Source organism: Macaca thibetana, chromosome 3 (assembly GCF_024542745.1).
Source record: "Macaca thibetana thibetana isolate TM-01 chromosome 3, ASM2454274v1, whole genome shotgun sequence".
NCBI lineage: Eukaryota > Metazoa > Chordata > Mammalia > Primates > Cercopithecidae > Macaca > Macaca thibetana.
Genome location: NC_065580.1, coordinates 138322631 through 138343141, shown reverse-complemented (window position 1 = coordinate 138343141; position 20511 = coordinate 138322631). Strand labels below are relative to the sequence as shown.

The 20511-nt window shown below is 51.7% G+C and overlaps 3 protein-coding genes across 8 annotated transcripts in view; 1 reads left to right on the top strand and 2 right to left on the bottom strand.

Annotated features, from left to right (window-relative positions):
• The window catches only part of SRRM3 (serine/arginine repetitive matrix 3), an 84954-nt gene extending 77365 nt beyond the window's left edge, over nt 1-7589 (bottom strand). The window contains exon 1 of the mRNA XM_050783916.1: nt 7410-7589. The gene's annotated coding sequence lies outside the window, so the exon portion shown is untranslated. The remainder of the gene's footprint in view (nt 1-7409) is intronic.
• The window catches only part of TMEM120A (transmembrane protein 120A), a 436474-nt gene that overhangs the window by 317186 nt on the left and 98777 nt on the right, over nt 1-20511 (top strand). The gene's annotated exons all lie outside the window — the stretch shown is intronic.
• HSPB1 (heat shock protein family B (small) member 1) overlaps nt 1-20511 on the bottom strand; it is a 138649-nt gene that overhangs the window by 94917 nt on the left and 23221 nt on the right. The window contains exon 1 of one of the 6 annotated variants that reach the window (XM_050783870.1): nt 17543-17546. The exons of 3 other annotated variants lie outside the window; for them this stretch is intronic. The gene's annotated coding sequence lies outside the window, so the exon portion shown is untranslated. Of the gene's footprint in view, nt 1-11999; nt 12004-15700; nt 15705-17542; nt 17547-20511 lie in introns of those variants that run through there. 2 more of the 6 variants (XM_050783865.1, XM_050783875.1) reach the window with 2 other exon arrangements.

The following is a 20511-nucleotide window of genomic DNA, read 5'->3' as shown; positions in this document are numbered from 1 at the left end:
CCTCTGTGTCCTCGGGCCTCGTGCTGTGCCCAGAAAACAGGAGGCTCTCAGTAAATGTCAATTGTATAGTCTCACCCACTCAAAGGGTGACCTCAACCTAGCAGAAGTGCACTGGATTTTACCCTTCCTGGGGTGCTTTTTTGGAGACAGGATCTTGCTCTGTCACTCAGGCTGGAGTGTAGTGGTGCAATCATAGCTCGTTGCAGCCTTGACTTTCTGGGCTCAAGTGATCCTCCTGCCTCAGCATCCTGAGTAGCTGGGTCTACAGGTGAACACCACCATGCCCGGCTAATTTTTTCTTTTTCTCTTTCTTTCTTTCTTTCTTTCTTTCTTTCTTTCTTTCTTTTTCTTTCTTTCTTTCTTTCTTTCTTTCTTTCTTTCCTCTTTCTCTCTTTCTCTCTTTCTCTTTTTCTCTCTTCCTTTCTTTCCTTTCTTTTCTTTTCTTTCCTTCTTGCTTTCTTTCAACAGGGTGTTCTTACTGTGTACCCAGGATGGAGTGCAGTGGCGTGATCTTGGCTCACTGCAATTTCCACTTCCCAGGTTCAAGTGATTCTCGTGCCTCAACCTCCCAAGTAGCTGGGATTACAGGCGCCTGCCCACCAGGCCTGGCTAATTTTTGTATTTTTAGTAGAGATGGGATTTCGCCATAGTGGCCAGGCTGGTCTTGAACTCCTGGCCTCAAGTGATCTGCCCATCTCGGCCTCCCAAAGTGCTGGGATTACAGGCGTGAGCCACTGTGCCTGGCTTAATTTTTTCTTTTTCTTTATTTCTTTTTTTCTTTTTCCTTTTTTTTTTTTTTTTTTTTTTTTTTGTAGAGATGGGGTCTTATTATGTTGCCCAGATTGGTCTTCAACTCCTGGGCTCAAGTGACCCTCTCACCTTGGCCTCCTAAAGTTCTGGGATTATAGGCATAAGCCACCATGCCTAGCCTTAGGGTGTTTTCAAACCCAGGACCTGAGTCACTTCTAGTATCACCTGGAGGCAAGTATCATTATGTCCATTTTACAGAAGAGAAAAAGGGTGGAGGTTGGAGGCCAGCTGAAATCAGGGTCCAGGAGATTCGGAGCCACCTGATTCCAGTTCTAGGTGCTTTCTTCTGGGGTCTTGTTGGATCCAAGCCCTTGCCGCCACCTGAGCCCACCCTGCCAGGGATGTATGATGCGCTCATGTCCTCCTTCCCTAGCAGTTCTGGTAAATCCTCACCTCAATCCCTGGCAGAGGGGCATGCCTTACTTTCTGTCTGACCTATCCCAGGCCATAAAGTTATTTTCACCAGGGGAAATTCACACACACAGACCCCAAAGCTGTGCCCACCCAAGACGGGTAAGGCAGGGGCAGGGCAGGGGAGAGATTCTCTCTGCAGCTCTCAGCTCCACCCATGCCCAGCCTTTAAAAGGCTATTAAAAATATGGCTTTGGAAGACTATTTATTTATTTATTTATTTGTTGAGACAGAGTCCTGCTCTGTCGCTCAGGCTGGAGTGCAGTGGTGCGATCTCAGCTCACTGCAGCCTTGAACTCCTGGGCTCCAGCGATCCTCCTACCTCAGCCTCCTGAGTAGCTGGGACTACATGCGTGCACCACTAAGCCTGGCTAATATTTATTTATTTATTTATTTATTTATTTAGGTAGGTAGGTAGAGATGGGGTTTCACTATGTTTCCCAGGCTGGTCTCAAACTGCTGGGCTCAAGTGATCCTCCTGCCTTGGCTTCCCAAAGTGCTGGGATTACAAGGGTGAGCCACTAAACCTGGCCCTAAAGAGTCTTTAAAGACATCAGAGAATGCTCATGATAGAGTAAAACCAGCAACAGACTCCCTCCTGCAGCATGTTCCTGATTATTTAACTCTATGTACCTACGGACACATGGAAAAAAGCCTGCAAGGAAATACCATACCGTATTCAAAGTGGTTGTCTCTGGGTGGTGGGACTACTGATCATTTCTATTTTCTCCTTGGTTTCTGTATTTCCCAAGACTTGTACAATGAAGATATGTCATTCTCTCTCTTTCTGTGTGTGTGTGTGTTTTTGTGTGTGTCTGTTTGTGTGTTTTCTTCTTTTGAGATGGAGTCCCACTCTGTTGCCCAGGCTGGAGTGTAGCTGTGCAATCATAGTTCACTATAGCCTTGAACTCCTAGACTCAAGCAGTCCACCCACCTCAGCCTCCCAAGTAGCTGGGACTACAGGCATGGGCCACAACACATGGCTGATTTTTTATTTTTATTTTTCTTAGTGAGCCGAGGTCTTGCTATGTTGCTTAGGCTGAAGATATGCCATTCTTAGAATCAAAACAATTCAGTACAACTTGCTTTTACCTGTCTCTGTCCTGGGAAGTCCTGAGAAATGGTGGTGAGGAGGGAGTGCTGGACTAGGAGGGGGCTCAGCTGAGGAAGCCCCCTGGACCCTGGGGTCCAGGTAACCGGCCAGGCCTCCTCACAGCCCTCAGAGGCCCTGGCAGGATGCTAAGGGAGCCATGGCACTGTCCGTCAGCTTCCGCCGGCACAGCAGCCTCTGCAGTGGGCAGGAGGCCAGGGCGGGGGCGGCAGGAGGCTGAGGCCAGGCTGGCTGCCGAGGAAGCAGCACTGCCGAAGGACAGGCCAGAGGCTTTAGGCTCTGGAGGAGTCCTGGGAGGGCGAGGACTGCTCTGGAGCCAATGTACACATGGCCCCAGGGGCCTGTCTTCTAGGCTAACAGTCAGTGAGGCAGCCTGAACCTGGCTCACCCACCCAGGCCCTCTGAGAGCCCTTTTCTAGATGACATGGGGCTAAAAAGGCTGAGCCTCTGGGATGGAGATGTCACCTTCCTGCGCTCATGACCCAGAAGAGGGCAGAGGGGCAGCACGCCAGAGGTATCAGCAGGTGCTAAGCCACAGTGAAGGCCTAGGCTGGGTGAGGCAGGGTCTGTAATTGTCAGTAACAAGCCCTTCCCTGTCATAATCCCCTCTGTTCTCCTGGGCATCCCGCTCCTCCTGCTGGCTCTCTCTCTCTCTCTCTTTCTTTCTTTCTCTCTCTCTCTCTCTCTTTTTCTCTTTCTCTCTTTCTCTCTCTCTCTCTCTCTTACTCTCTTTCTCTCTTTATTTCTTTCTTTCTCTCTCTCTCTCTCTCTCTCAATCTCCAATCCCTTTCTCCTCTCTGAACCCACTCCCCCTCACTCTGCCCCCCCAAACGCCTTCCCTTCCCCTCATCCGATTCTTCTCCATTCTTCAAAAGCTGTTCTTGGATGGGTGTGGTGGCTCATGCCTCTAATTCTAGCACTTTTGGAAGCCAAAGCAACATAGTGAGACCCCATCTCTAAAAGAAATAATAATAATTGCTGGGTGTGGTTGTACATGCCTATAGTCCTCGCTATTCGGGAGGCTGAGGAGGGAGGATCACTAGAGCCCAGGAGGTCGAGGCTGCAGTGAGCTGTGATTGTGCCACTGCACGACAGCCTGGGCAACAGATTGAGCCCCTCTCTCAAAAAATTTTAAAACAAATGGGTTTTGACCAGATGACCTCCCACACATGAAGGCCCTGTCAGTCCGAAGATTTAAACATCTCTCTGCCCTATAAATCTGTATGTCAGGAAGTCTGCGGTTCCATCATTAGAGGTTGAAGTCACCTCCAGTGTTTCAAGCTTTGATTTATTGGAGCTGAGATTTCAAATTCACCTGTCCCAAGTCACCTACAGTCTTGGGTCTTAATTAAAGGTGGGGGAGGAAATAGGGCTTAGACAGGCCCAGTGGCCACCTATAGCTCCCAGGACTCTGGTTGAACCAAGATTAGAGTCCTTTCTGGCTGAGAATTTGAGGTGAGCTGCAGGGACACTGAAGATGTCTTCCATACACCTCCCAGGGTTGTTCACCAGAGCCCACGAGGCCCCCGAGGACCACAGGCATGGGACGAGGGAAGCAACAGAGGTGAGGTGATTGAGGCTTATTCATGGAATTGTGGGGAAAATAGGAGAGTTTGCAGCTGGCGTTGTAAAAACAGGAGGCATGGCTGGGTGCAGTGGCTCACGCCTGTAATCCTAACACTTTGTGAGGCTGAGGTGGGAGGATCACCTGAGGTCAGGAGTTTGAGAGCAGCTTGGCCAACATCGCAAAACCCCATCTCTACTAAAACTACAAAAATTAGCTGGGCGTGGTGGCGCACACCTGTAGTCCCAGCTACTTGGGAGGCTGAGGTAGGAGAATCATTTGAACCCAGGAGGCAGAGGTTGAGTGAGCTGAGATTGCGCCACTGCACTCCAGCCTGGGCGACAGAGCAAGATTCTGTCTCAAAAGAAAACAAACAAACAAACAAACAAATAAACAAAAAAGAGAGAGAGAAGAGGCAAGCCCGGCTGGGGGACTGGGTCAGTGTGGAAATGAGTCCAGGCTGAGTGGGAGGGGCTGCAAGAAATGGAGGCGAAGTTCCTTCTCAGTTCAACACCTTGGCTCAGTGAAGGAGTTGGGCAGGGGGGTGATGAGAGATGGGGGAGGGTTCCATGAGGGGAGAGGGGATCAGGAGTGGGGACTCACTGAGGGGCAGGAGGCTGAGTGAGAGGAAAGGAGCTGGGAGAAGTGATGTTCAGAGGAGAGCAGCTTTCTTTTTATAATTTTTTGTAGAGATGGGGTCTTGCTATGTTGCCCAGGCTGGTCTTGAACTCCTGGCCTCAAGGGATCCTCCTGCCTTGGCCTCCCAAAGTGTTAGGACTACAGGTGTGAGCCACTGCACCTGGTGTTAAACCCCATCATTTTAGTGTTGGGGACACTGAAGCCAAGAGATGGGAAGGGACACATTCAAGGTCATACAGGGAGCCAGGATCAGAGATAGGGCCAGAAAGAAGGTCCTTGGACTCCTGTTCGAGAGTCCTTCAGTTGCCTTCACCACATGCCACCCACCCCTTCAACACTCACTGGCCTACACTCACTGGCCTCTCGCCCTGGGGAGCCTGGAGAACTGGGGGCAGAGTAGTGTTGTGGAAGTCACCTTGGGGTTCTGAGGCAGTGGGTTTGGGTTGCACCAAGACCTTGCTCTGTGACCTTGGGAAAGTCCCATCACACCTTCAGGCCTTGTTTTGCTCCTGTGTGAAAGGCAGACAGCAGCACCTTTGGCTCCAGGTTATGTGAGGATGAGATGAGATCATGTATATGAAGTTACAGGACCATGGGCAGAGGCTCAGTGTATGTGTAGGAGTGAAGAAAGAGGGGCTGGGCTCCTCTAACCTCCCCGTCGATGCCCCTGGCAGGCTTCTGAGATAGGAAGAGCTATGATTTTGTCCCTGGGAGACAATAAAATATGGGCAGAGGAGGGAGAAAAGTCAGGGAGGCTGACCCCAGCGGCGCTAGTAGCTGCTCCTGGCCATGGACCATCTCAGGAGGTGAGGGTGAACCACTAAGAAAGGAAGGGGCAGTCACTGGCTTGCAGAGGTCAGCAAGAGGTTGGGAGGCAGAGGAGGTGCAAAGAGGGTACAGAAGTGAGCAGATGGGACTGTCAGACCCAGACTCCCTCTTTGGTAGATGTGACAGGGGTGGAGGCACCCTGCTGGCCAGTTCAAGTCACATTCTACCTCCAAGTATCCCAGTGACCTTGCGGGAGTCACCTCCTAACTACACTGTACGCCCTCACCCATCTCACTCAGGCTCCCCACCTGTAAAGCTGGCATCATAAATCAAGATGCTGGCATTGAACTGGGCCTTGATAAACAGAGGATGGGACAGGTCATCAGTAACTCTCCCGCCTCCAGGAGGACAGCACAAGTGGCTTCATGACCTTGGGAAAGTCACTCAAGCCTCATTTCTCAGCTATGAAATAGGGACAATGATGCCTTCCTTGTGAAGCTTCTGCGAGGATTAGCTGAGTCAACCGTTGCATTGTGCCCAGCATGGAGCTTGGTATGAGGCTCTCAACCACTGTTCATCTCCTCTGGGAACAGAAAAATGTGCTTCAAATAACACGGAACACTCTTCCACATTTATCCAGCTCTTCTTTAAGAAATTCTTACTTGTCTCCTATTTACTAACACTCACCCAGCATTTTATACCATAGAAGTCGTCTCCCATCCCCTTATCCAGATTATTTCTTTCAACAGCAAAGTAGACATTGTTAACACTACACCTGTTTTACAGATTGAAAACAGACTCAGAAAGGTCAATGGCTTACCTGAGGTCACACAACCATTCCATGTCTTTCTGACATCAGAGTCCATGACTCCCAACCCACATACCCCTACCTCTTAAAACCCAGTTGACTCTTCAGTCACTCTTAAAGAATACCTCCTCCACCCCACAGGAGAGTGGGATGGGGCATAAAGTTAAGGAACCAGAAAGCTAGTGTTGTGTGGGAACAATTTCCTAGCCAGCTGGGTCCTATTTTTGGCTGAGGAAGAAGCTGGAACAAACCGAGGCCATGACCTTAAGATGCCCCCTGGACAGAGGAACTTGTGCACATCTCTCCATCAAAGCCCAGCACCTGCCATTTCTCTTGCCATGGGACAAAAGACCAGCCCAAGCCCCCTAATGCTAGGGTGAGTGAGGTCTTAGGGCAGCAAGAAGTTATGGCTGGGATAGGGCACAGGCATTGAAGTACCAGGTCAGACCTTGGTACAACCTTCCCTTCCTCCCCCTAAATCTCTCCCCACAATGGATCTGCTGTCAAGAGTAGGAACTGCAGGAGGCTTCAACACTGTCCAGGCAGGAGCCCTGGAAGGGAGGGGGAGGCGGAGGCAAGGCAGAGGTTGCGTCTTTTCTCAGCTCTCCTCTTTACCAGGAATTCACTCTGGGGCAGGGCTAACTCTGGGCTCTAGAAACTCTCTCTGGGCATCTGTGGGGAGGGGTGTGTGCATAGAGAACCCCCTCCCAAATTCCTAGTAGCTATTTTCTCTTCTGTGTCCTCCATCCTCTTCCCAGTGCAAAAGTAAATGCCATCCTGTGAGACCCAGTTCTCCTTGCCAGCTCCTACCTCCCTAGGGGCATTTGGGCAGCCGGGAAAGGGGCCAGGCTGTCCCCTGGGCCAGCACCTCATGCTGGACAGAGGCCCAGCATCCAGGTGGGGGCCTGCTCCCTCCACCCGGGCCAGTGACCAGCATCTCCATGGGGTCCCTGCATCCGTCCTCCCTTCCTTGGGGAGCAGGTCCTTCTCCTCAGTGGGGCTGCAGTTGGGGGGCCTCTCTGGCACCCTCATGGACCAGGCCATGGTCATTTATGTCCAAGGGAGTCCTGCCCGTGACCCCAAAGAGTCCCCACTGTCTCCATCCCTCTCAGTGAAATGAATGTCCCTCATCTCTGCTCCCCGGGCGCCTGGCACCCCCGGACAGACACCCTCGCCGTCCCCCCATATTGCCCCTCTGCTCCGGGGAGCCTGCAGACAACGGGGGTACTGGGGAGGCCTGAGATTCCACCCAGCCCCAGCCCCTCTGGGAGATGCCCCCGCCCCACAGGCGCTCTCACCTCCCCGCTGACCGCCGCGATCTGCCGGGCGCTGGGGCCAGGCCCTCGGGTCCCGCTGGTCCGGGCTGCCGCCTCGCCTGGGCTGGGTTGGGCAGGGCAGCTCCGCGGCCCCCGCGGCCCCGCACCCTCCGCCTCCCCGCGGGAGCCGCCGCCGCTTGCTGAAATGCTGGACAGCGCACAGCCACCGAGGCGCCTCCCTGCCCGCTTCCCGGCCAGAGCGGCCAGGCCCCGCGCCCGCAGCGCCATCCGCAGGCCCGGAGGAACGCCAGCAGCGGAGGCAACGGCCCGGGAGGCTGGGACGGACCCTCCCCCCGCCCGCTCCCCCTCCCTCCCGCCCTCCTACCCCGCGTCCCCGTTGCCCGCCACCTCCCCGCTCCCCGCCCCAACCCCTGGCCTTTGGGGACATCTGTTTCCCCCACTTGCGAGAGGGGGCACGCCAGCCCTGGAAGGCGCCTGGGTCAAGGGAGGCTATTAGTTTGGGTCTGGGAAACGCATTCGGTGTGCAGAGGCCTCGCCAGGACACTGTCTTCCCACCCAGTGTTAAAGAAGGCACCAGGGGCTGGGCGAGGTGGCTCACGCCTATCCCAGCACTTTGGGAGGCTGAGGCAGGAGGATCACTTGAGGCCAGGAGTTCGAGACCAGCCTGGCCAACATGGGGCAACCTAGTCTCTACTAAAAATACAAAAATTAGCCAGGCGTGATGGCGGGCACCTGTAATCCCTACTACTCAGCTACTTGGGAGATTGAGGCAGGAGAATCGCTTGAACCTGGGAGGCGGAGGTTGCAGTGAGCCAAGATCGCACCATTGTACTCCAGACTGGGCGACAAGGACAAAACTTAGGGTCAAAAATAAAATAAAAGGCACCAGGGAGGTTGAGGTGGGAGGATTTCTGGAGCCCAGGAATTTGAGGCTGCAGTGACCTATGGTCATGCCACTGCACTCCAGCTTGAATGACAGAGGCTGTTATTTTTTGACACCATCTCAAAAGTTAAAAAAAAAAAAAAAAAAAAAAAAAAAAAAAAGGATGGGGTAGTGTGGGAGACATCACAATGGAGACAGGAGATTTAAAAAAAAAAATTTTTTTTTTTTTTAAATTTTAAAATTTTGGCTGGGCCGGGCGTGGTGGCTCAAACCTGTAATCCCAGCACTTTGGGAGGCTGAGGGGGTGGATCACGAGGTCAGGAGATCGAGACCATCCTGGCTAACATGGTGAAACCCTGTCTCTATTAAAAAATACAAAAAACGAGCCGGGTGAGGTGGCGGGCGCCTGTAGTCCCAGCTACTTGGGAGGCTGAGGCAGGAGAATGGCGTAAACCCAGGAGGCGGAGCTTGCAGTGAGCTGAGATCTGGCCACTGCACTCCAGCCTGGGTGACAGAGCGAGACTCCGTCTCAAAAAAAAAAAAAAGAAATCAGGAACATGGAGTTCCCTGTTTCAAGCTCACCATTGGTGTCCCCATGGCTGCGTCAGGGGGCAGGACTGGAAGTGCCACAGCAGCCCTGACTTGGGGGGACGATGGTAAGGCACATCAGGTGCTTGGGGTGCAGATTTTAGGAAGCATTTGCATGACAACAAGAGGCATCCCTGGGTCTGAGTGTATGTTTGTTGTGAGTCTGTGAGTGGGTTTATGTGTGCATGTGCCCCGTGTATCTGTGTCTGTGCATCTGTTTTTAGTTTTTTGAGATGGAGTTTCACTCTTGTCACTCAGGCTGGAGTGCAATGGTGTGATCTCTGCTCACTACAAACTCCACCTCCTGGGTTCAAGCAATTCTGCCTCAGCCTCCAGGGTAGCTGAGATTACAAGTGCCTGCCACCACTCCTGGCTAATTTTTTTTTTTTTTTTTAAGTAGAGACGGGTGTTTCACCATGTTGGCCAGGCTGGTTTCGAATTCTTGACCTCAGGTGATCCACTTGCCTCGGCCTCCCAAAGTGCTGTGATTACAGGCGGGAGCCACCGCACCCGGCCTGTGCATCCGTTTTTGGATTCATGTCTTTCTGGAGTGTCTGTATGTGCCCTCCTGTAACTGTCCCATGGGTTCTTCCGCTGTCCAGATAGAGCCAATTTATCAAGACGGGAACTGCAATATACAAGGAGTTTAATACACATAGAGCCAACTAAATGGGAGACCAGAGTTTTATTATTACTCAAATCAGCCTGTCCAAAAATTCAGAGGCTAGAGTTTTTCAGGGATAGTTTGGTGGGTTGGTGGCGGGGGGCGGGGGGGCGGCAAGGGAATGGGAGCTGCTGATTGGTTGGGGATACATTCCTACGGGTGTGGAAAATGGTCCTCTTGCATTGAGTTCGCTTCTGGGTAGGGACACAGAGGAGTTGCTGGTCTGAGTGGAATAATCCGACAGGAATGCAAAAGCCTGGTCAGGCACGGTGGCTCAGGCCTGTAATCCCAGCACTTTGGGAGGCTGAGGTAGATGGATCACCTGAGGTCAGGAGTTTGAGACCAGCCTGGCCAGCATGGCAAAACCCTGTCTCTAAGGCCTTCTTTTTTTTTTTTTTTTTTTTTAGTAGATACGGGCATTTCCCCATGTTGGTCAGGCTGGTTTCGACCTTCTGACCTAAGGGGATCTGCCTGCCTCAGCCTCCCAAAGTGCTGGGACTACAGGCATGAGCCACCACGCCTGGCCCTCTCTTACAATTTTTGCAAAGGCGGTTTCACTCCTCCCCTCTTCGTTTGCCCAGGTTTCCTTACCTACCAGAATCTTTGGAGTGAGTGTGTGTGTGTGTGTGTGTGTGTTTAAGATCCTTGAACTGCAGGCCCTTGCACTATTTGCAGAACAAAGATTGAGGGTGAGGGAGAGGGGTGGGCTACAGCTGCCGCCACCAGTACTGCAGCTCCACAGCCCTGGGGTGCTAGTCCTCTGCTGATGTCCTGCCTTCTGGCTGCATGAATATTTCATTTGCTGGGACTTTGGGCTGGCCTAGCACCAGTCAGCTTGGTTGCTCCTTCTTCCTGAGAGGAGCTGCCCCCTCTGTGCCTGGCGGTGACTTCCTAGGTAGGTCAATGTCTGGGAGAGGGTCCTGGGAGTGGGGGGTTGGGGCCGGCGGCTGCAGGCCTTTCCTTGTCTAAAGAGCCATGGCTGGGTGTGTGGAGAGGAGTGGAGGAAACTCACAAGAGGTGTGGAGATGCGGCATCATCTCAGAATGAAATGCATGCCTTAAATGAAGCTGGGTTTTTTTTTTTTTTTTTTTTTTTTTTTAGGTGGAGTATCGCTCTGTCGCCCAGGCTGGAGTGCAGTGGTGCGATCTCAGCTCACTGCAACCTCTACTTCCCAGGTTCAAGCAATTCTCCTATCTTAGCCTCCCGAGTAACTGGGACTACAGATGCATGTCACCATGCCCAGCTAATTTTTGTATTTTTAATAGAGATGGGGTTTTACTATCTTGGCTGGGCTGGTCTCGAACTCCTGACCTCAGGCGATCTGCCCACCTTGGCCTCCCAAAGTGCTGGGGTTACAAGCATGAGCCACCAAGCCCAGTCAAAGTTGGCTTTATGAAACCTCACCACATTGCTTTGGTTCCTGACCAGCCCTGGCCTCAACTCTGGAATTAGCACCTGGGAACACTGCCCAAGCTGGGCACACCTCCTCCTGCCCTCCCCTGGTCTGTCTCTGCGGCCCCTGCCTCCCTGATTTCACAAGGGGAGCAGCTTCAGGGAAGAAGGGGATTTGGGCCTATAAAAGTTGACTGCCACCAGATGTGGTGGCTCACACCTGTAATCCCAGCACTTTGGGAGGTCGAGGCAGGCAGGTTACTTGAGGCCAGAAGTTCAAGACCAGCCTGGCCAACATGGTGAAACCCTGTCTGTACTAAACATACAAAAATTAGCCGGATGTGGTGGCGGGCACCTGTAGTCCCAGCTACTCGGGAGGCTGAGGTGGGAGGATTGTTTAAACCAGGGAGGTGGAGGTTGCAGTGAGCTGACATCATACCACCACACTTTAGCCTGGTTGACAGAGCGAAACTCCATCTTAAAAAAAAAAAAAAAAAAAAGCTGGCTGCGAACAAACTTCTCCAGCTGCCTGGAACTCTATTCAACCAGTCTCGGAATCCCAGGCCACCTCTCCATCCCAATATTCCCCCCATCTCCCTTTGCACTCCCTTCCCCTGGCTCATAGGGATAGACTCTGCCTTGGTTTCCCCACCCAGCCTGCTAATTTTCCCAAAACGTGCTCCTCCCCTTGTGTGACTCATTTCAAAAAAGGGCACCGCCATCTGTGCTCACTTTTCTCCATGTGATCCTCTGGCTCTGGCTCTGTCTCTGCCCTGCTCTAGGCCTTGGCGGGAGGCTGGCCTCTGTGGGCCGATTACCCAGACTCCCTTGCTCTTGGCGTCGGGTTGGGTTCATCTAAGGGGAGGCATCACCAGGAGGAGCCAGATCCAGGAGAAGGGGAGGAGAGAGCGGTTAGGGATTTATTCCCCTGCTGAGTTCCTCTCCTGCCCCTCTTCTCTACCTCCTGTTCTTCTGGCCAGGTTCTGGCTTTCAGCCTCCTCCCTACAGCCTAGGAGTGGTAACGGCTTCCCAGTAATTTAAGTCCTCGGCCGCTTCTCTATGTCTTGTCTGTTCATTCTCATATCCCCATCTGCACCTGTGTGCAGGGCCCGTTCATCAAGCTCTCATCAATGGAACTTTCGTACGGGGATGTCTATTTCATTCTAGATCCCTGACCCAAGAAACTTCCCTGCCCCAAGTCCGGTCTTCAAGTCGAGACCTGTGAGTCTGTGGGATTCTCCAGTTCCTCCCTTCGCCCTTTAGGTCTTCCATCTCCTGGGACTGTCCCCACTCTTTTTTTTTTTTTTTGAGATGGCAGTTTCACTCTTTCTCCCAGACTGGAATGCAGTGGCACGATCTCGGTTCACTGCAACCTCTGCCTGCTGTGTTCAAGCGATTCTCCTGCCTCAACCTCCTGAGTAGCTGGGATTACATGCACCCGCCACCACGCCCGACTAATTTTTGTATTTTTAGAGTAGAGATGGGGTGTTGGGAACAAGCCCCCCCAAAATCTGGCCATAAACTGGCCCCAAAACTGGCCATAAACAAAATCTCTGCAGCACTGTGACATGTTCATGATGGCCATGATGCTCACGCTGGAAGGTTGTGGGTTTACCGGAATGAGGGCAAGGAACACCTAGCCGCCCAGGGCGGAAAACCGCTTAAAGGCATTCTTAAGCCACAAACAATAGCGTGAGCAATCTGTGCCTTAAGGACATGCTCCTGCTGCAGTTAACTAGCCCAACCTATTCCTTTAATTCAGCCCATCCCTTCGTTTCCCATAAGGGATACTTTTAGTTAATTTAACATCTATAGAAACAATGCTAATGACTGGCGTGCTGTTAATAAATACGTGGGTAAATCTCCGTTCAGGGCTCCCAGCTCTGAAGGCTGTGAGACCCCTGATTTCCCACTTCACACCTCTATATTTCTGTGTGTCTGTCTTTAATTCCTCTAGCGCCACTGGGTTAGGGTCTCCCCAACAGAGCTGGTCTCGGCAACAGGGTTTCACCATGTTGGCCAGGCTGGTCTCGAACTCCTGACCTCAGGTGATCTGCCCACCTCAGCCTCCCAAACTTCTGAGATTACAGGGGTGAGCCACTGCACCCAGCCCTGTCTCCACTTCTGCAGCCTCAGAATGTCTGCCTGGGCCAGGCTTTGATACCAGACCACTGCCCTGTGTCCTCCCCTTCCCCAGTCACTCTCCCTCTGAACAGGCAATCTCTGCTCAGATGGCACTTGGTCAATGAACCTTTCCAAGACATCTGCATATAAAACAGTGTCTCACCAGCCTGGCAACATAATGAGTATCTGTTTCTTTAAAAAATAAAATAAAATAGCTGGGCGCGGTGGCTCACGCCTGTAATCCCAGCACTTTGGGAGGCTGAGACGGGTGGATCACGAGGTCAGGAGATGGAGACCATCCTGGCTAACACGGTGAAACCACGTCTCTACTAAAAATACAAAAATTAGCCAGGCGCAGTGGCAGGCGCCTGTAGTCCCAGCTACGTGGGAGGCTGAGGCAGGAGAATGGCGTGAACCCGGGAGGCGGAGCTTGCAGTGAGTGGAGATCGCGCCACTGCACTCCAGCCTGGGTGACATAGCGAGACTCCATCTCAAAAAAATAAATAAATAAAATAAAATAAAATAAAAATGAGTTGGGCTTGGTGGTGTACAGCTGTAGCCCAAGCTACTCAGAGGCAGAGGCAGAGGCAGCAGGATCACTTGATCCAGGAGGTTGAGGCTGCAGTGAGCTGTGATCATGCCACTGCACTCCAGCCTGGGCGACAAACTGAAACTTTGTTGTTTTTGTTGTTGCTGTTGTTGTCGTTGTTTTTGAGATGGAGTCTTGCTCTGTTGCCCAGGCTGGAGTGCAGTGGTGCGATCTCAGCTCACTGCAAGCTCTGCCTCCTGGGTTCACGCCATTCTCCTGCCTCAGACTCCAGAGTAGCAGGAACTACAGGCGCCCACCACCACGCCTGGCTAATTTTTTATATTTTTAGTCAAGATGGCGTTTCACCATGTCAGCCAGGATGGTCGTGATCTCCTGACCTCGTGATCCACCCGTCTCAGCCTCCCAAAGTGCTGGGATTACAGGCTTGAGCCACCGCGCCCGGCTGACAAACTGAAACCTGAAAATAAAAAAGAAAATCAATAAAACAGTGTCTTCCTGTCCAGCACTATTTTCCCCTTTCTTTTTTTAAACTTGTGGTAGCCTGGCCAACATGGTGAAACCTCGTATTACTGGAGGGAGAGTCACAAGCCAGGCACAAAAGGTGGGGAGGATGTGGCTGACTCCATGGGATGAATGGAATTTGGAATCAGACCCAGGACCTGAGCCAGATTTTCTGCTTTGTAGCCATGTGAACTTGGGAAAGTCTCCTGGAGCCTCAGTTTCTTCATCTGTAAAATGGGGCTAATAACACTTGTCTCTGAGGGTTGCTGTGAGGTCTATTGTTAGAAATCTTCTTGGTCGGGCATGGTGGCTCACGCCTGTAATCCCAGCACTTTCGGAGGCTGAGACAGGTGGATCATCTGAGGTCAAGAGTTCAAGACCAGGCTGGCCAACATGGTGAAATCCTGTCTCTACTAAAAATACAAAATGTAGCTGGGTCTGGTGGCATGTGCCTATAATCCCAGCTGCTCAGGTGGCTGAGTTACTAGGAGAACCATTTGAATCTGGGAGGCAGAGGTTGCAGTGAGCTGAGAGCATACCACTGCACTCTAGCTTGGGAGACAGAGGGAGACTCGATCTCAAAAAAAAAAAGAAAAAAAAAAAAAAAAAAGAAATCTCATGGTTATAGCCTGGAGGGATTTAATGGTGCGTGTGGTGCCTTTTATCTGGAGAATGACAAAATCTGGGCTGGATGTGGGGTCTCATGCCTATAATCCCAGCACTTTGGGAGGCCAAGGCAGGAGGAATGCTTGAGACCAGGAGTTCGAGACCAGCCTGGGAAACATGGCAAAACCCCATCTCTATAAAAAATACAAAAATTAGCCAAGCATGATGGCGGGCACCTGTGGTCCCAGCTACTTGGGAGGCTGAGCTGGGAGGATCACTTGAGCCCAGGAGGTTGAGGGTGCAGTGAGTTGAGATCACATCACTGCACTCCAGCCTGGGCGACAGAGCGAGGCCTCGTCTCAAACAAAACAAAACAAAAAACAAAACCTGGTCCCTCTGCTGTCCCAATAGCTTAAATGCTCACTCTTTTCTGCTGGCCCAACCCATCAACGTTCCCATGGCATCGGCCTCCTTTTTCTCTCCTCACTCCCTCCAGGACCTCCCTTGTGCCCCCTCCATGTCCAGCACTTTGCTGGATACAGATCATATTGGGGGATCCCTGTGGACCACGCAGCCTCCTTCTCTTCTCTTTGTGCCCCTCTGCCTAGCCCACCCAGATCTCTTCCTCGCCATCTCCCTCCCCTCCCCCAGCACATCTCCATCTCTCTGCAGAGCCTGGGAAATTGAGGAGTCCCTTGTGGCAGGGCTGACCTTGAAGCAGATCTTTAATAAAAAATGAGCAGAGGCGGCAGCCTCCCCTGCTCGCCCCTCCTCCCTCCCAGGCTGCTACTCTCCTCTCCGTTGCTCGTAAATGCACCATCGGGGCCATTGCTCTGGGGTAAGCATTGTCCTCATTAGGGTCTTTTAAAAGCTGCGCATTCTTGGGACGTGAGGATGTGAAGGAACAAAGCTTTTGTTGAGATCTGGAGATGTGATGTAGAAGGGAAGGGGGCTACACTTTGAGGCTGTGGCCTCTGCTGCTTCTGCCTAGAGTTTCACATGGGCCCCCCTGCCCTGGGACCCCCTCTCACCACCAAGCTGTTACACAATCCTAATGGTCCAGCCCCCATCCCAGCCTGAGGTCATCCTAGCCTGGGAAGGGATGACTCTCAGCAGCAGCCTATGCCTCACCCACTTGGAGGGGCTTCAGATCAAGTCTCCTGCAGATTCAGGTCTGCTCTCAGCCTGAGCCCAAGAGTGACAGTGACACACATCTTTGAAAACTGCAATAATCTGGCCAAACGCGGTGGCTCACACCTGTAATTCCAGCACTTTGGGAGGCTGAGGTGGGAGGATCACTTGAGCCCAGGAGTTCAAGACCAGCCTGGGTGACATAGTAAGACCCTGTCTCTACTCAAACAAAACAAAACAAAACAAAACATCTTAGCTGAGTGCTGTGCACACACTTGCAATTCAAGCTACTTGAAAGGCTGGGGCAGGAGGATCTCTTGAGGCCAGGAGTTCAACGCTGCTGTGAGCTGTGATTGCACCACTGCACTCCAACCAGGGTGACAGAGTAAGACCCTGTCTCTAAAAATAAACAAATAAGGCTGGGTGCGGTGGCTTATGCCTGTAATCCCAGCACCTTGGGAGGTCGAGGTGGGCTGATCATTTGAGGTCAGGAGTTCGGGACCAGCCTGGCCAACATGGCAAAACCCTGTCTCTACTAAAAATACAAAAATTAGCCTGGCATGGTGGTGCCTGTAATCCCAGCTACTCAGGAGGCTGAGGCAGGAGAATTACTTGAACCCGGGAGGCAGAGTTTGCAGTGAGCTGAGATCAGGCCACTGCACTCCAGCCTGGGCTGAAAATGAGACCCTGTCTCAAAAATGAATAAATAAATAATAAAAATAAAATTTAAAAATGAAAACTGCTGTATTCCAGTGATTGTACTTCCTCCTGATTAACTCTAATCCCACAATGAGCCTGTGAGCAAAGGACCAGTGTCCCATCTTACAGATGAGAACATTGAGGATCAGTGCGGTTCGGAGCTTGGCCACAGCCATTCAGTCCATAAACATCTGGGCAATGATTTGAGCCAGGATCTGTCTGACCCAAAGCCAGGCCTGCCCCTGGGCCAGTGGCCTTGGGGTTGTGCCCCATCTCATCTCTCTTCCCTGGGTCTGCGGCCAAGGCCCCTGCCCTGAACAGGGCACACAGCTCTTCCCCCTTCCTGATCCCGGAACCCACCCAGGCCCTTGAAGGCGGGCCGTGCTGGAAGGACAGACCTCTCAGAATCAGGTTGTCAATTTCCCAACTCCTCAGCACTTTCCCCTCTTCCCTTGGACCTCTTGGGACGCTACAGCCTGAAACCCCCTGAGTTGTCCACATGGTGGGTGTGTGACCCTGGCTGGCCCAGCTACCCTGCCCAGGCCCCTAGGCCTTGAATATGTCTTACAGGAGGTGCAGATGTGTGTATAATGCGTGTGCACAGATGAGTGTGTGCATGAGACAAGGGGGGGAAAAACGAACGAATGAATAAATTCATGAATGCTTTTGCAAATGAATGAATGAATGAGGATGCATTCCAATGAATAAGTGAATGAGGCACTGAGTCAGTGAACTCTGCCTTCCAGGCAAGGCTGAGGCAGAGACAGAGACTTCATCCTCTCTGCGTTCTCTCTCCCTATGACACCCACTGTGACCACCAAGTGTTCATGCTTCCCTTCCAGAATGGAGAGTTGTTAGCGGGACAAGAATGCCAATCTGGGGACTACATCTCCCAGCATTCCTTGTTGGTATGGAGATGGACCATATGACTAATTCTCACCCATGGAATGCAAGTAGATGTGACCACTTCCTGGAATAGTCCCTAGAAAGTAGATGTGCTCTCTCTGCTCTCTCCTCCCCCATTACATTGGCTGCTGGCACAATGCCCAGGATTCCAAGGCCCTGGGTTGGGTGGGGAGCCACAAGACAGAAGGAGCCTGGGTCCCTGAATCACCATATGGAGGAGAGCTGCCTGCTGACCACAAATATCAACTTAGGATTGTCACTTTGGGAGGCTGAGGCAGGAGGATTGCTTGAGGCCAGGAGTTCAAGACCAGTCTAAGCAACACAGTAAGACTCTGCCTCTATTTCTCTAAAATTAAATAAAAAATTAAAACAAAAACCAAAAACAAAACCTTAGGACTACCAGAGAATGAGAAATAATAAGTAGCAAGAAGCCCCTGAAATGCTGTGGTATAATTGTTACAGCAGTATTGCCTGAACACACTAGCACAAGCAAATTATTTGTCATCAAGCTATTTAGGCAGAGGTCCCCTGTAGGCTTGAGTCAAGGAATCTGGCTGGACGAGTGGCTCACGCCTGTAATCTTAGCACTTTGGGAGGCTGAGGCAGGTGGATCACATAAGGTCAGGAGTTCGAGACCAGCCTGGCCAACCTGGTGAAACCCTGTCTCCACTAAAAATATAAAAATTAGCCAGGCGTGGTGGCAGGCACCTATAATTCCAGCTACTTCGGAGGCTGAGGCAGGAGAATCACTTGAACCCGGGAAGTGGAGGTTGCAGTGAGCCGAGATCGTGCCATTGCACTCCAGCCTGGGCAACAGAGCCAGACTTCATCTCAAATAATAATAACAATAATAATAATCATGATCATCTCCCAGGCAGGGACTTGGAGATCCTTGACAGGTATCTGTGACCAGGGCCAGGCAGAACCTTCATCCTTTTCCTGCCAGCGGTAAGGACAGACAGTATCACCTCCCAGCTTTCTCTTCGCTTCTCATGATGCAGAAAGGAGCTAATATCCCTCTCGAGTTAGGGGAGGGATTCAGGTGTTGTAGTTAAACATGATGGCAGACAAAACTCCTCTGTGGTGTCTAAAGTCATGAGAGTAGTTATTTGCAGGAGATGCTGACCAGAGGGGGCACAAGGAAGGTTGAGAATGTTCTGTTTCTTGAGCTGGGTTCTGGATGCATGGCTATGTTCAAATTGTGAAAATGCACTGGGCTCTGTGTGTACGATGTCTATACTTTCTTTTCTTTTAGAGACAAAGTCTTGCTCTGTTGCCCAGGCTGGAGTGCAGTGGCGCCATTATAGTTCACTGCAGCCTCGAACTCCTGGGCTTAAGCGATCTTCCTGCCTCAGCCTCCTGAGTAGCTGGGACTACAGGTGCACACCACCACACCCGGTTCATTTTTTAAGTTTTTTTGTAGAGATGAGGGCCTGCTATGTTGCCCAGGCTGGTCTTGAACTCCTGGCCTGAAACGATCCTCCTGCTTCAGCCTCCCAAATTGCTGGGATTACACACATGGGCCACCATGCCCAGCCAGAGTTCTGTACTTTCTGCATGTATTGTACCTCAATAAAAGTTTTTTAAAATGCCCAGTAGCTGGGTGTAGTGGCTCACGCCTGTAATCCTAGCACTTTGGGAGGCCGAGGCGAGTGGATCACCTGAGGTCAAGAGTTTGAGACCAGCCTGGTCAACATGGTGAAATCCCATTTCTACTAAAAATACAAAAAATTAGCCAGGTGTGGTGGCGCATGCCTGTAGTCCCAGCTACTCGGGAGGATGAGGCAGGGGAATGGCGTGAACTCAGGAGGCAGAGGTTGCAATGAGCCGAGATCACGCCACTGTACTCCAGCCTGGGCGACAGAGCAAGATTCCGTCTCAAAAAAAAAAAAAAAAAAAAAAAAAAAAAAAAAAAATGCCCAGCCAGGTAGAGGGAAAGTTAGGATGAGGAGAGAATGGGGTGATGTGAGCAGTGGTGGAGGGCATAGGACAATGGTGGCCTGGGGTGCACCTCTCCCTTTCTTTTTTCTTTTTTCTTTATTTTTTTTCTTTTTTTTTTTTGAGAGACAGGGTCTCACTCTGTTGCCCAGGCTGGAGTGCAATGGCACAATCTCAGCTCACTGCAACCTCCGCCTCCCAGGTTCAAGCAATTCTCCTGCCTCAGCCTCCAGGGTAGCTGCGATTACAGGCGTGCACCACCACGCCCTGCTAATTTTTGTATTTTTAGTAGAGATGGGGTTTTACCATGTTGGCCAGGCTGACCTCATGATCTTGAACTCCTGACCTCATGATCCACCCACCTCAGCCTCTCAAATTGCTGGATTACAGGCGTGAGCCACCACTCCTGGTCCCCTGTCTCTTTCCTTGGCCATCACTACTCACCATAGTCTCTTCATTCCACCCTGGGGAACTGTGTCCAGGTCCACTGAACAGGTGCCCAGCCCAGGGACCCTCACCCCCAAGGATTGTGCAGTGGGCTGTCTCTTCTTGGAGGCTGGGAGCACTGCACCTGTGTCCCTGTGTTCCGACTGGAGGCAAGATGCCAGCAGAGACAGCAGCTGAGGCTACCTTGGACAATGTGACCCAGTTTCATCTCCTACATCTGTCTGCCAGGAGAACAGATTCAGTCACCTGAATTCACTGCACACATCCACACCCACATGCCAGACTCACACACATCTACCATGTATTGTATATCGTATATACGTGCCACACACACAAAGCCACGCGTCCCCCACGCTTTTCTACACGCCCCCCTCACACCCCATGATATGCTCCATGCACTGGCTGTATCTACTCCTCCATACCCATATATGCACACCTCTTTCACCCCGTGAGAATCAAACTTCAGGCACACCCCACACCCACACAGCTCCTGACATGCACAACAACACAAACACTCCCATATAACCAGCCTGGCCAACATGGGGAAACCCCATCTCTACTAAAAATACAAAAATCCGCCGGGCACGGTGGCGCATGACTGTAATCACAGCTCCTTGGGAGGCTGAGGCAGGAGAATCGCTTAAACCCAGGAGGCGGAGGTTGCAGTGAGCCCAGATCGTGCCATTGCACTTCA